This window comes from Trichosurus vulpecula, chromosome 3, assembly GCF_011100635.1.
Source record: "Trichosurus vulpecula isolate mTriVul1 chromosome 3, mTriVul1.pri, whole genome shotgun sequence".
Taxonomy (NCBI): domain Eukaryota; kingdom Metazoa; phylum Chordata; class Mammalia; order Diprotodontia; family Phalangeridae; genus Trichosurus; species Trichosurus vulpecula.
This window is the reverse complement of record NC_050575.1, coordinates 344,550,074-344,564,585: the sequence shown is the minus strand read 5'-3', so window position 1 is coordinate 344,564,585 and position 14,512 is coordinate 344,550,074.

The window sequence follows — 14,512 nt, the reverse complement described above, 5'->3', positions numbered from 1 at the left end:
CTATCCTCCAACCCAAATCTGGCTTTTTCGAACTGCAACCAGCATTTCTGGAAAGATCCTGATCTGATACACCGCGATTTAGAGCAAGATTCCCCTAGATCGAAGATCCTTAATCTAGGTTGGAGAAGCGAATTTGCTCTCTACGTGGACTTCCTTTTCGAGGTTCAGTATTGGGTCGGGTGTAGGTATTTTTGTACTGCAGGAGGTAATACGCTGGACTGAGAGACACACTCCTCTTAGTTCTTACCTCTTCCCGAGTTACCACTCTAGATGTCACTACCATGGGCTTTATACTATTGGTTCTCAGGCAGAAAGGAGCAAGACCCATGCCTCATCAAAATTTGAGCATTACTGCATTTTCTCTCTCTCCTCAATAACAGTGATAACCCATTTCATTTGTTTAGTGCACCTACCTTTCTCTTAGTACTTGGTAGAACAAGTATTGTTTTCTCCATTTCATAAATGGGGAAACTCCGGCTCAGAAAATTTGGAACTTGGTTAAGATGGCAAAGCTGGTTTTAGACCTCTGCTCTCCTGATGAACAGCTCCAGTATCCCTTCCAGCTCTAAACCTGTGCTCCTTTGATTTCAAGCCTCGTGGTGTTGTTTCCCCCCAACTAGGCCTTACTTCTCTTTCTGGTAGATCACTGGAGGTGGGGGCACGTTCCTTTTTCAGATCATATGAGTCCTACATCCCCATAATTCGACTATCCCAGTTATAACTTCCTAGCCTTGAAAGAAACCAATTCTACTCATTTCCATTTCATACATGGGAAACTAGGTCAAGGCTCCTTATTCCCTTGCCCAGGCAAAAATGTTCAAAGGTCCCAGGTATCAAGATCTAGGCTTTTTACCAGGGCTTTTACTAGGAGGCATTCTCTCATCCCCTTTACCACTCCCCCCAACTCAGTGTGTATTAGTTTTTTGAACGTCTGCTATGAATGACCAAAGTCAAGATGTCCTTACTCCTACCTCCACTTATCACTATTCTTCAATCAGCATAGGACTCATTTAAAATATGAAAATGCCTCACTCAGTAAACTGATTCTCTCACTGGATGTGGGGTCTAGCCAGGAGCTCTCACTGTTCACTAAAAACAAATGTGCTGTTTTTCATATTGGTTTATGTAAATTAATGTATTGTTTATTAAATATCATGTTTATTCAAATCTGCCCCTGCCCAGCCATTAATCCTTATGTTTGTCTTCCATCCCCCTTATCTCAGTCCTATTTCTTACATTTGCCCCCTTTCTTTGCAACTGGCCACCCCCTTTAGAATATCCAGCCCTTGCTAGATGTCATTAACTTGATCCAGCCCAAAGAAAACAATATTATTTGGCTCCATTTCTGGTTGTCCAAATGTTTACAGCCAGGATGGATTTTCACTGGGTACTGTACTCAGGGTGTCATAGAAACACACCAAAGGATAAAAGCAAATTATTCATATGGGGTTTTAGTCCCTTTGTAAATACACCTGAGAAAGGTCAGGAAGGAGGTGAAATTGCCCAGTGCTTCTGTAGCTATTGGCACAACCCTTTCTCTACTTGGCAGAGTTAGCTAATTTGTCCTCCAGCTTGCTGTCCTAGCTTGATTAGCAACAAATGGCTGCTATAAATCTTTCCTATGGATGATCTAATCAATTTATGTAATAGGGAAATGATTAGTTCTTTTTGAATGTGCAAGAATTTTAAAAAACCAACACCATGATAAATGCTGTTTTTGCCTACCGAAATAGTATTGAGATATTGAACTTTCCAGCCAGTTAAACTCAAAGTTTATTTACTTCATGCCTGGCTTATTACAACAGCATCTGCCCCAGGTTTTTCTCTCCTACAACTTACTTTGCATGCTGCCACCAGATTAATTTTCTTAAAGCTTGGCTTTCATGGTGGACATTCTCTGGCTGCAAAACTTTTAGTAACTACAGGATAAAGCCTAAACTTATTACCTTTTTTTACTCCACTAAGAGAATCTTTTGCTCTAGGGGCCTCATTATCACCTAAATATGGCCTGCCTTTTGTTAGTGTGAGAAGTCTGTATATGGGAACTCCATCCTTTGAAGCAGATAACAAACTTTCTATAACTTATAGTCTTAGACAGTTGCATGAGGCTTAGAAAGAATGAATCTCCAGACTCCAAGTGGAAAACTATCCACTGTGCCACACCATCTTTCATCATACAGATACTCTTGATCAAATCCAACTTCAAGTTTTACTCATTTGGTGCCCCTTTCCTTGAATAGCTTTCTTTCCCCTCTGCCATTCAAATCTTTTCCATTCTTCAATGCCCATCCCAAGTTTCATCTTGCCCTTGAATCCTTTCCTAACCATTCTATCTCTACTCATCATCTTCTGAGAATTCCTGTAGTACTTCTTGTGAGTATTAATCATTTGTCAATTATACATTACCTTTTATTGTTATTTTATTTTATTTTTTGGAGGGGGAAGTCAGGGCAATTGGGGTTAAGTGACTTGCTCAAGGTCACACAACTAGTAAATGTGTCAAGTGTCTGAGGTTGCATTTGAACTCAGTTCCTCCTGACTCCAGGGCCAGTGCTCTACTCACTGCGCCACCTAGGTGCCCCCATCTTTTATTATTATTCAAAAGGTTTATGTACCTCTCCAACTAGATTGTGAGCTACCCAAAGGCAGAAATTTTATTTAATAGATTTTGTATGTCCTTTAGTACTTAGTACCTCATATATAGTAGCTGTTTGGTAAGTATTTGCTAATCAATTAGCAAGTGCTCATTAAATACCTGCTATGTGCCAGGAACTAGCTAGGAACATGGCAAAACCAAAAATAAAACAGTGCCTACCCTCAGGGAGATTACATTCTGTTTGGGTGGGAGGGGGGAGATAGCTATACATGCAAACATGTACAATTTACATGTATGCATGTGGATATGTAAAAATATATACAAAGTGATTTGGAGAAAGAGAGAAACACTAGTGAGGGGTGGGATAGAGGGGGTGAATCAGGACAGTCACAATGAGGTGCCTGAGCTGAGCTTTAAAGGAAAATACTCATTCTGGACCAAATGTTGAGATCAGGGAGTTGGGCAATGATGAAAAAAGTTGTTCTAAGAGGAGATCTAAGGACATTTTGGGCAGGACTTATGTCCAGCTTCCCTGACCACACAAGGATTGTACATGGCATCCAAGGACAGCACCAATGGAATCATCCAGGAGACTACATGGGAGAAGATCAAGTAAGGCAATAGACCATGTGTGGCAATATAAGATATGTCCTGAAAAACAAAGAATGGGGGGATGAAATCTTGATCTAAGAGATTAATTGACCTTTAGGGGAACCCATAATAGGAGATGGAGAGAATAGGTAGACTTTGGTTGGCAGGGCTACATACTGGGAGGTAATGGGTTCTAGTTGAAAGAATACCAGACTTGGAGTCAGAAGACTTGGATTCAAATTCTGACTCTGAATGATCCTGAACAGGTCACTTAGCTCCTCTAAGCCTCAGTTTCCTCATCTAAAAAATGGGGAGTAATACTTGCACTTACCTTACAAAGGTATTGTAAGGAAAGTGTTTTATAGATCTTAAAGCACTATAGCAATATGTTAATGTAGTATTATATAATTGTCAAATTATCCATTCCCCTAAAGCTTTCCTCCAGGGCTTCATCATAATATAGAAGGTGTTCAGGAGGCCTAGAACCTCTGGTAGGAGGGCTTGGCAACCCCTTTTCAGTGTTGCTTGTACACCTTTGGTGTCTGCCTGATTCGCCCAACTCTCACCTGTGGCTCCAAGAAGTTGTAGCACGTGCAGAGGCCACACCCTAGTAAACTGTCTGAGCAGAGGGGATAAACCAGGTTGAGGGTAACTGAGGAGCCTCAAACCTGTTGATGAGTTAGATAAAGTCTTCGCATACTTGGGGGATGTCTACCCCAAGCATTTGAATACTTCCCCTGGCAGAATAGGTGGATGAGAACCATTTGTTCCAATGGACCATGAAGGTGGCTGAAGCCTTTAGAGCTTGGTCAGACATGGAAGATGCCAAGGTCATCCACTGCATCCTGGGCCATCACTAGACATTTTGACCTTTGTCCTGCCACTGGACTTCAATGACTCCTGAAGAGAGTGAGGCTGATGACATTGTGTTACTCTGCCCCACTTCAATCCAATTCACAAGCAAATTAAGACATCATCCTGTGATGTCATTGGTCCTTGTTGAAAATGAAGGGCAAACAACACCTGTTGTCCAAGGAGCAACCTAGCTAAAGTCAGAGTTTCGGATTAATTGCAGGGTGCTGTAATTTGTGGTGCCAGCAATTCAAGAACATCATTTCTCAAGTCAGAGAGAGATCTTGATCTGTATTGGTGGAAGGAATACCCCTACCGAGGAAATCATGAATCTTTGAAGTACAGAAATGTACAATTAAAACTAGAAGCTGTTTAGTGACTTAAGTGCCAGCCAAAAAGGACATAACTGAGAAAGACTTAAAAAGAGAGAGAGGTAGAACCTTTCTTCCCTCTCCTTTTGTAGGTCATAGAGTAGGCAGCATTTCCTGACTCAGTGGCAAATCATCTTCAACATAACTCTTCCCCCACCCATCAAGTCACAGGGTACTAGCTAAGAGTTGCTGTATCATCCCAGCAAAGTGAATGTCTCTCAACAAGACGCTCCCATTTTGCTTACAAAGGGGGAAGATGTTCTAGGGGAGACGAGTCAGCTCTATTTCCCAGGTTTCTGAATTTGGGTTCAGACTCAAAAAGAATGATAAACCCTCAGATGATAGTCCTGGCACAGTATGCCCTAGCACAAGAGTTACACCTCAGACCACAACTGAGGGCTCTCTTTTTCTTCCTTAGTCCAGCTCAGCCTCTTCTTCTACTGCGCTTCCTACCACATCACCATTCTCATACTCTGCTGCATCTTACTGGAGAGATGAATGTGTTGGAGCCTCACCAGCCATCACCCCTGGCACCCAGCCTAGGTGCCAGTGAATAAACATAGAATGAAGATTAAAAAAAAACCAACTGGATACAATCCCCTTCTGGAGAGAGGATATTGTTTTGGAAAGGATTTCTGCCATGGAACAGTTGCCCTTTAAATGAGTTCTGTGATTGGAGCTTTTTTGGATACTGACAAAAAAATATCTAGTGCTAGCCATATCTATAGCAGGGGCTCAATTAAGGTTGAATTGAATCCAAGAGCTATATTGCATCATGCTGTGGCAGTTCTTCCGCAGTACTTGGCCCTTTCATTAAGAAGGCTCTATGTTTTCTAGAACAAGGAACATTGTTAGTTCTGTTTTATAAATACAAAAACTGAGGGGCGGAGCCAAGATGGTGACTGGAAAGCAGGGACTTGCTTAAGCTCTCCCCCAGGTCCCTCCAAACACCTGTAAAAATGGCTCTGAACAAATTCTAGAGCTGCAGAACCCATGAAAGAGCAGAGGGAAGAAGGGCTCCAGCCCAGGAAAGCCTGGATGGTCGCTGGGAAGGGTCTATTGCATGGGGCTGGGAGCGGAGCAGAGCACAGCCCAGTGTGGGCCATGCCAGGACCAACCAGACAGGGAACCAGGTGGAATAGCTGGTAGGACCCTGAATCATTGAGCTGTGGCAGTTACTGGACTTCTCAACCTACAAATGCCAAAGACAACAGAGCAGATTAGTGGGAAAAACTGCTGGATTTGCTGTATCCGAGTGAAAAGAATGTGTGGTTGCCTCCAGCCCCAGGGGCATGGAAGTGGTGCAGCTCTGGGGCTGCTCCCAGAGCTCCAGCTGCGGCTGCTTCCAGCCCTAGGCCCACCTGGTGGGAGGAATTAAGTGCGGGAGTGCAGAGCCTGCTTGGATCTGGGTCGCTGTCCGGCTGGCGGTTGTCAGGGGAGGAAGACCACTGGTGTGGCAGAGCTTGCTGTGTAGAAGTAGCTCTGAAAACAGCAGCGCAGCCCCTAAAGCTTGGGACAAAGTACTATGTACTCTACAAGCAGTCATATCCTGACAAAAAGCTCAAGGGTCAAGTAGTTGCCTGGGAGCATGGCCAGGCAGCAAAAACAGATTCAGATTCAGACTCAGGCTTTGGAATCTTTTTTTTGGTGACAAAGAAGATCCAAAACTATAGCCAGAAGTCAACAAAGTCAAAGAGCCTACATTGAAAGCCTCCAAGGAAAATATGAATTAGTCTCAGGCCATGGAAGAGCTCAAAAAGGATTTGGAAAAGCAAGTAAGAGAAGTAGAGAAAAAATTGGGAAGAAAAATGAAAGTGATGCAAGAAAATCATGAAAAACAAGTCAATGACTTGCTAATGGAAACCCAAAAAAATACTGAAGAAAATAACACCTTAAAAAAATAGACTAACACAAATGGCAAAAGAGCTCCAAAAAGCCAATGAGGAGAAGAATGCCTTGAAAGGCAGAATTAGTCAAATGGAAAAGGAGGTCCAAAAAACCACTGAAGAAAATACTACCTTAAAAATTAGATTGGAGCAAGTGGAAGCTAGTGACTTTATGAGAAATCAAGATATTATAAAACAGAAACAAAGGAATGAAAAAACGGAAGACAATGTGAAATGTCTCATTAGAAAAACCACTGACCTGGAAAATAGATCCTGGAGAGATCATTTAAAAATTATTGGACTACCTAAAAGCCATGATCAAAAAAAGAGCCTAGACATCATCTTTCCAGAAATTATCAAGGAAAATTGCCATGATATTCTAGAGCCAGAGGGTAAAATAGAAATTGAAAGAATCCACTGATCGCCTCTTGAAAAAGATCCCCAAAAGAAGACTTATAGGAATATTGTCACCAAATTCCAGAATTCCCAGGTCAAGGAGAAAATACTGCAAGCAGCCAGAAAGAAAAAATTGGGGTATTGTGGAAACATAATCAGGATAATACAAGATCTAGTAACTTCCACGTTAAGGGATTGAAGGGCTTAGAATATGATATTCTGGAGGCCAAAGGAGTTAAGATTAAAACCAAGAATCACCTACTCAGCAAAACTGAGTATAATACTTCAAGGCAAAATATGGATTTTCAATAAAATAGAGAACTTTCAAGCTTTCCCTGTGAAAAGACCAGAGCTGAATAGAAAATTTGACTTTCAAATATAAGAATCAAGAGAAGCATGAAAAGATAAACAAGAAAGAGAAATAATAAGGGACTTACTAAAGTGGAACTGTTTTGCTTACATTCCTACACGGAAATGTTACGTGTGTAATTCATGAGACCTTTCTCAGTATTAGGGTAGTTGAAGGGAATATACATACATACATACATACATACATACATACATATATATGTATATATATGTGTGTGTGTGTATGTATGTATATACAGGCAGAGGGCACAGGGTGAGATGAATATGAAGGGATGATATCAAAAAAAATAAAATCAAATTAAGGGGTGAGAGAGGAATATATTGAGAGAGGGAGAAAGGGAGAGATAGAATGGGGTAAATTATCTCACATAAAAATGGCAAGAAAAAGCAGTTCTGTTGCGAGGGAAGAGGGGGCAGGTGAGGGAAATGAGTGAATCTTGCTCTCATCAGATTTGACTCGAGGAGGGAATAACATACTCACTCAATTGGATATCTTACCCCACATGAAAGTAGGGGGAAGGGGATAAAAAGGAGGGACAATAGAAGGGCGGCAGATAGGGGGAAGAAGTAATCAAAAGCAAACACTTTTGAAAAGGGACAGGGTCAAGGGAGAAAACTGAATAAAGGGGGACAGTACAGGAGGGAGGGAAATATAGTTAGTGTTTCACAACATGGCTACTTATGGGAGTGTTTTGCATAATGATACATGTGTGGCCTATGTTGAATTGCTTGCTCTTTTAGAGAGAGTGGGTGGGGAGGGAAGAGGGGAGAGAATTTGGAACTCAAAATTTTAAAAGCAGATGCTCAAAAAAAAGTTGTTTTTGTATGCAACTGGGAAATAAGATATACAGGCAATGGGGCATAGAAATCTATCTTGCCCTACAAGAAAGTAAGGGGAAATGGGATGGGTGGGGAGTGGGGTGACAGAAGGGAGGGGTGACTGGGGAACAGGTCAATCAGAATACATGCCATCTTGGAGTTGGGGGAGGGTAGAAATGGGGAGAAAATTTGTAACTCAAAATCTTGTGGAACTCAATGCTGAAAACTAAAAAAATAAGTACAAAATGCAGACCTTACAAAATAATATCTGATATTTATATAGCATTTTAAAGTTTATAACATGCTTTACATATATTATGTCATTTGTTCATCTAAACAACAGAGTAAGAGTAAATAATACAGGTATCTCCATTTAAGAGATAAGGAAAGAGATTCAGAACTATTACGTGACTTCCCCATGGCTATAGAGGGAGTGTCAAAGGCAGACTTCAAAATCAAGTCTCTTCTAATTCCAAATTTAAGATTCTTTCCATAGCACCACACTGTCTTAGTTTTCTGGCCTAGATTCAGCCATGTAAGCATTAATAGGTGAGCCTGGGATGAAATCCAATTTTTGGACACCCCTCCCCCCATCTCCTTCTAATTCTTATGGTTCTAAAGTGAACTAGAATTGAAGGGAACAGTTGGTCCTGTGAAGAGTTCAGAATGAGCACCCAACTTTTAGATGGCAGTAGTGAGAGAGGCATTTGGGATGTAGTGAAAACTCAGGATTTAGATTCTTGGGAGTCTTAGAAGTCAAGGATTCTTATATGAGCCAGTAGTGTGACATAGCAATCAAAAAAAAGAACGCAATTCTAATCATCAAAAGTGCTGCTATGCACAGGGATTTAATATGCAGTACCCTCTCCCTCTTCACTTAGGGAGGCCCTCTTAGCTCTAGAACCTCACACACGTACACTGAGTTCAGTCCTAAAGAAGCCTGAGCCTGGGATGCTCTTGGTCTCATTGTCTCTGATTCTCTATGCCTCCACCCAGGAGACCTAGAGAAGAATTGCTTAGAGCTTAGATTTTGGCTCATATCTAGGATCTCCCCAAAGGGGAATAGAAAAAGGCACTCAATGTACAATGCAGATCAGATGTAGGATAGCTATTTATTTCTTTGACATAAAAGAAATATTAAGCATAAAAGACAGGGGAAAAAACCTTCCACTTAGAGAAAAAAAAAGTAGTAGCAGTTAATAATATAACTACCGTTGCTTTCTCCTGGGAGGCTGAGACCTAAAATCATCAAAACAAAGCATTTTGCAGAACTGCTGAATAGATATTTTACCTTCTACATCCACTTTGCACTGGATAAATAATTTTTTTAATTTCCCCCCACTTAATAGTATTTTATTTTTTCCCAATTATGTGTAAAGATAGTTTTCAACATTCACTTTTACATTCCTCCCTCCCTCCTCACCCCTCTCCCCAAGACACCAAGCAATCTGATATAGGCTATGCATGTACAATCATATTAAACATATTTCCTCATCAGTCATGTTGTGAAAGAAGAATCAGAACAAAAGGGGAAAACCATGAAAAAGAAAAAAAAAGAGTGAAAATAGCATGCTTCGATCTGCATTCAGACTCCATAGTTCTTTCTCTGGATGTGGATAGCATTTTCCATCATGAGTGCTGGAATTGTCTTGGATCCTTGTACTGCTGAGAAGAGCTAAGTCAATCATAACTGATCATCCCACAGTGTTGCTGTTACTGTGTACGGTATTCTCTTGGTTCTGTTCACTTTACTCAGCATCATTTCATATAAGTCTTTTCAGGTTTTTCTGAAATCTACCTGCTCATCATTTCTAGTTGATTCTTTTTTTGGGGGGGGGTGCAGGAAGGAGGCAGAGCAATTGGGGTTAAGTGATGTGCCCAAGGTCACACAGCTAGTAAATGTGTCAAGTGTCTGAGGCTGGATTTGAACTCCGGTCCTCCTGACTCCGGGGCCAGTGCGCTACTCACTGCGCCACCTAGCTGCCCTTGCTCATTATTTCTTATAGCACAATAGTATTCTACTAATTCGTTTACCACAACTTGTTCAGTCAATCCCCAATTGATGGGCATCCCCTCAATTTCCAATTCTTTGTGCAAATAATTTCTTTAAAATCCATGTCTTCTGTCAAGCCAGGCCAGAAGTCAAGCTTATTCTCTGGCTGGTGGTCATCTCCCAGAAGTATGATAGTGGATATAGAGAGGATACAGTAGTGTGTATAGAGTTGATATAGTCAGTTCCACACTAACTGAGGAATTCAGGAATGCCAACTTCTTGGATTCACAAGGCTACCTCAAAGTCTGGACAGCCTCATCTCTGGATCATTGTTCAGTCACCTATAATTAGGGAATTAAATGCTCCGAAGCCCAGGCTCAGCTTGCTAAGACAAGCCCTAGCTTTCACTGCTTCGTGCTAGCAAATGCCGTGCTGCCAGAGTGGGGCAAAAGAATACTGCTGCCCTTTTCCCACCCATTCACGGGTCTAGTGAGGAAGCATTACTTCTCAGAAAGGAAAGCCACAGGAAGGAGGACAGTGAGGGAAGCTGTCTTTGTCAACTGATGCAGCCCCTAACCTACAAGACTAAGAAACCAAAAAGGGAATTGTTTCATGAACCTAAAATGCCTGAGTCTTTCGGGGCTGAGAAAGAATAAATAGCTAGAAGCAAGAAGGACATGCTCTGTGGGTTACAAACTCTATTACACAATCTTAGGCTACATCAAAGAAACACAATGCATAGAAAGCCAGCATGGCATAGTGGTTAGAGAGCCTTTCTTGGGGTGGATCTTACCTAGAAAGATCTAGGTTGAATTTCTGCCTCTGACACATACAGGCTGTGTAACCTTGGTCAAGTTACTTAACCTCCCTGTGCCCCTGGCAACTTTCTCAGACTTAAAGTTTCAGAAAAAGTACTAATCTTCATTGGTGAATTCACAAATACAGTTTTTTAAAAAATCATATCTAGAGCACAGGAGTATTGTGTTTAGTTCTAAGTGACCCGTTTTAGGAACAGCATTGATGAACTGGAGACAGTCCAGACATGTTGAACACCATGACACTTGAGTATTGGTTGAAGGACAAGGCATTGGTCTTTAAGTCAAGAAGACCTAGGTTCAAATTCTACCTATTTTAGACATTAGCAAGTCACGTGCCTTCCTGTGCTTTCGCACATACTTGGTTACTTGTCTGCTCCACTAGATTGTGAGCTCCTTGAGGGCAGGGGCTGTCTTTTGCCTCTTTTCGTTTCCCCAGAACTAAATGCTAATTGACTGACTGACTGTTTCAGAATCCTCACCGTAAAATGAAATGGTTCTATTTGAAGGTCTCAGATATTCTTTTCAGGTCTAAATCTATGATCCTATGATTATATAAAGATTTAATTGGCATATGATAGATGTCTTTTAGTATTTGAAAGACTGTCATGTGAAACATGGAAAAAGCATTTATTGAGCATTTACTATACTCTTGGGATACAAAAAAACCCAAGCAAGATAACATCTATTGTCAAGGAACTTACTTTTAAAAAAACTATTTTTTCCCAAATTACATGTAAAACATTTTTAATGGTTTTTAAAGTTTCGAGTTCCAGATTCTATACCTTCCTCCTTTCCCTCCTCCTTCTCTGAGATGATAAGCAATCTGATATAGATTATACATGTACAATCATATAAAACATATTTCCATATTAGTCATTGTGTGGAAGAAAACTTGAATTAAAAAAGAAAGAAAAAGAAAGAGAGAAAAGTAGTACGCTTCAGCGCATATTCAGATGCCATGAATTCTTTCTCTGAGGCTGTTAGCATTTTTCATCATGAGTCCTTTGGATTGTCTTGGATCACTGTATTGCTGAGAATAGCTAAGTCATTCACAGTTGTTTATCCTACAATATTGCTGTTACAGTGTACGATGTTCTCCTGTTTCTGCTAACTTCACTCTGCATCAGTTCACATAAGTCTTCCCAGGTTTTTCTGAAATCATCCTGCTCATCATTTCTTATAGCACAATAATATTCCATTATGATTATATACCACAACTTGTTCAGCCATTCATCAATTGATGGGCATCCCCTCTATATCCAATTCTTAGCCACCATGAAAAGAGCTGCTATAAATATTTTTGTACAGATAGGTTCTTCCCTCCTCTCCAATCCCCTTTTTTAATCTCTTTGGGGTATAGACCTATCAGTGGTATTGTTGGATCAAAGGGTATGCATAGTTTAATAACCCTTTGGGCATAAGGAGCTTACTTTTTAATGGAAGAAAACATCATATAAAGGGGAAATGGGAGGTGGGATAGGGAGGAGTGGCTATCTGGGCAAGAATAGGGCTGCTGGGTGGAGATGAAGTCAGGGGAGTGAGTGAAACCCAGAATGAAATGAACATGGCTGAAGCCCCTCATGGAATGAAGGCTTGGGCTAGCCATTCGTCAATCACCAGAGCCAACTTTAAGACTTTTCTAGCCATCTCTAGGATGAGAAGGCTGCTAGAGAAGGGGGGATGTCTGGACAGATCAGATTTGATCTGCTTGGCCTCAGAGGGTAGAACTATGGGTAATGGGTATAGAAAGACAAATTGAGGTTTGATATGAGGATAAATTTCCCAACAGCTGGAGATTTTCATAAGTAAAATGGACTGCTTTGGGAGCTAATGGGTTCTTCCTTACTCAAGGTCTTCAAGAAAAGATGGATGACCGTTGGTCAAATATGTTGCAAAAGGGAATCCTATATAGGTATGGTATAGATTGGACTAGGTGGCCTCTAAAATCAATTCCACCTCTGAGTTTCTGTAATTCTAATGTGGTCCTGGTTCTGCCATTTATTTACTATGTGACTGTCTTTTATTTGCCTTATCTCTCAGATGGGGGTAAAATGGACCATTCATTGGCTGTACTAATAAAGATCTTGATACATTGTTCTACCCACCTCACAAAAATGTTTGAGGAAAAGTGCTTTGTAAATCTGATAGCACTAAAAAAAGACGTGAGCTGTTATTATTCTGACAGCGGGATGGGAAATGTTAGCACACAATACTTGTGAAAAGAGCACTATGATTTATTTCTTTCCAGAATTAGCCTCAATTCTAAGAGATGTCATCAGCCACTCGAAAGACAACAGTCTAGTAATGACTCATTCTTTGAGAAAAAAATGATATTAAAAAAGAGAAGATGTGTGGAATCTCCAGTGTTTAAAGAAGAACCAGGTACATCAATTAACACAAAATTTGTTTGGTCCTTTGGAGTATTCTTAAATCCCAGTCTTTCTTTAAGCTATGAATTAGCTAGTGAAATGGTCCTCACCTATTTTCCATGGGTTGATATTTTAGGCTCTCTTCCATACAGAAATTCTATTGCCTCTTGATTTAGCTACAGGATTCAGGGGAGAAGTGGCATGGATAATCCCAAAGAGAAGATTTAAACACCCCTTGGTATTTAATTTAGAGAAATGTTAGGATTTTTTTTAAAGAGCGGATTTGTTTTCCTATCTTTCAATAACATTCTTAGGGTGTCTGCTGCGTGCAGAGCTAATATGAAATAACTTTCCATTCTCCAAATGCATCATTGGCAAGGGGACATGCAGGGTAACAGGGGAAAGATAAAGGCAGTCCAGGTTTAAGAACCCGCCATGGAGATTTCATGGATTTATGAACACTGAGTGCTTTTGCCAACCCCAGGGATGCCACAGCTTGGGAAAGCATAGTAGTGGTCATCCCCCTTCTTTATCCATAGTGGGATTTTGGAAATCATCCTCTTGATGGCATGGCCCCATCTTCAATGTTTAGAAGGAGAGGTCCAATGATATAGAGGAAAGAATGATGGACCGAGAGTCAGGAGACTTCAGTTTGAATCTCAGCTCTGTCCCAACCATTTGTGGGATCATGGGCAAGTAACCTCATCTCTCTGTTCCCTCACCTATAAAATGAGGATATTAAGCCATGTGATTTCTAAGGTCCTGCTAGCTTTAATATTCTAGGGAAAATGTTGATCAGTAGTCAGGTCAAAGTGGGGGCGATGGGAAGAAGAGTGGGCAGAGTTAATGGAAACAATTATTTTTATAATCAAACTGTGATAGCTGTTTGGCATGGCTATACAAAACGAAACACAAAGACAAGAGACTTGTTCATTATTTAATTTAAATGACATCGTTAAAAATAGATCACAACACAGAACACTATGTAGAGTATGAATGGATTCCTTGCTAAGAGTCGTGGAAATCCCATTGATCTTTGGCTTACCCTAACTTCTAGGTGTGCATCTCTGCTCTATTGGACTCTGAGGACCAGAGGTGAAAGGGACTGTGGAAAAAGGATGTGGGTGGGTAGGAGGACAGCTCCACAGCTAGGCATAATACTATCCCCTGTACCCAAATGGACCCATTTACTGGCTGTACTAATAAAGGGTTTGATACATTGTGCCCTAATATTAATAAAAAAGCAACAAATAATTGTTCTATCCATCCCTCAAGGCCAAACTCAAATCCCAAGTCTTCCATGGAGGCTTCATTGGTCATTCAACTAATTAGTCAATTTATCTTGCAATCAATTTTTAAGTGCTGACTAAGCAGTCCTAATCTTGGAATTGGGGAAGACATAAAAATGATTAAGACATAGTCCCTAATTTTATGGAATTTAAAATCATTCGG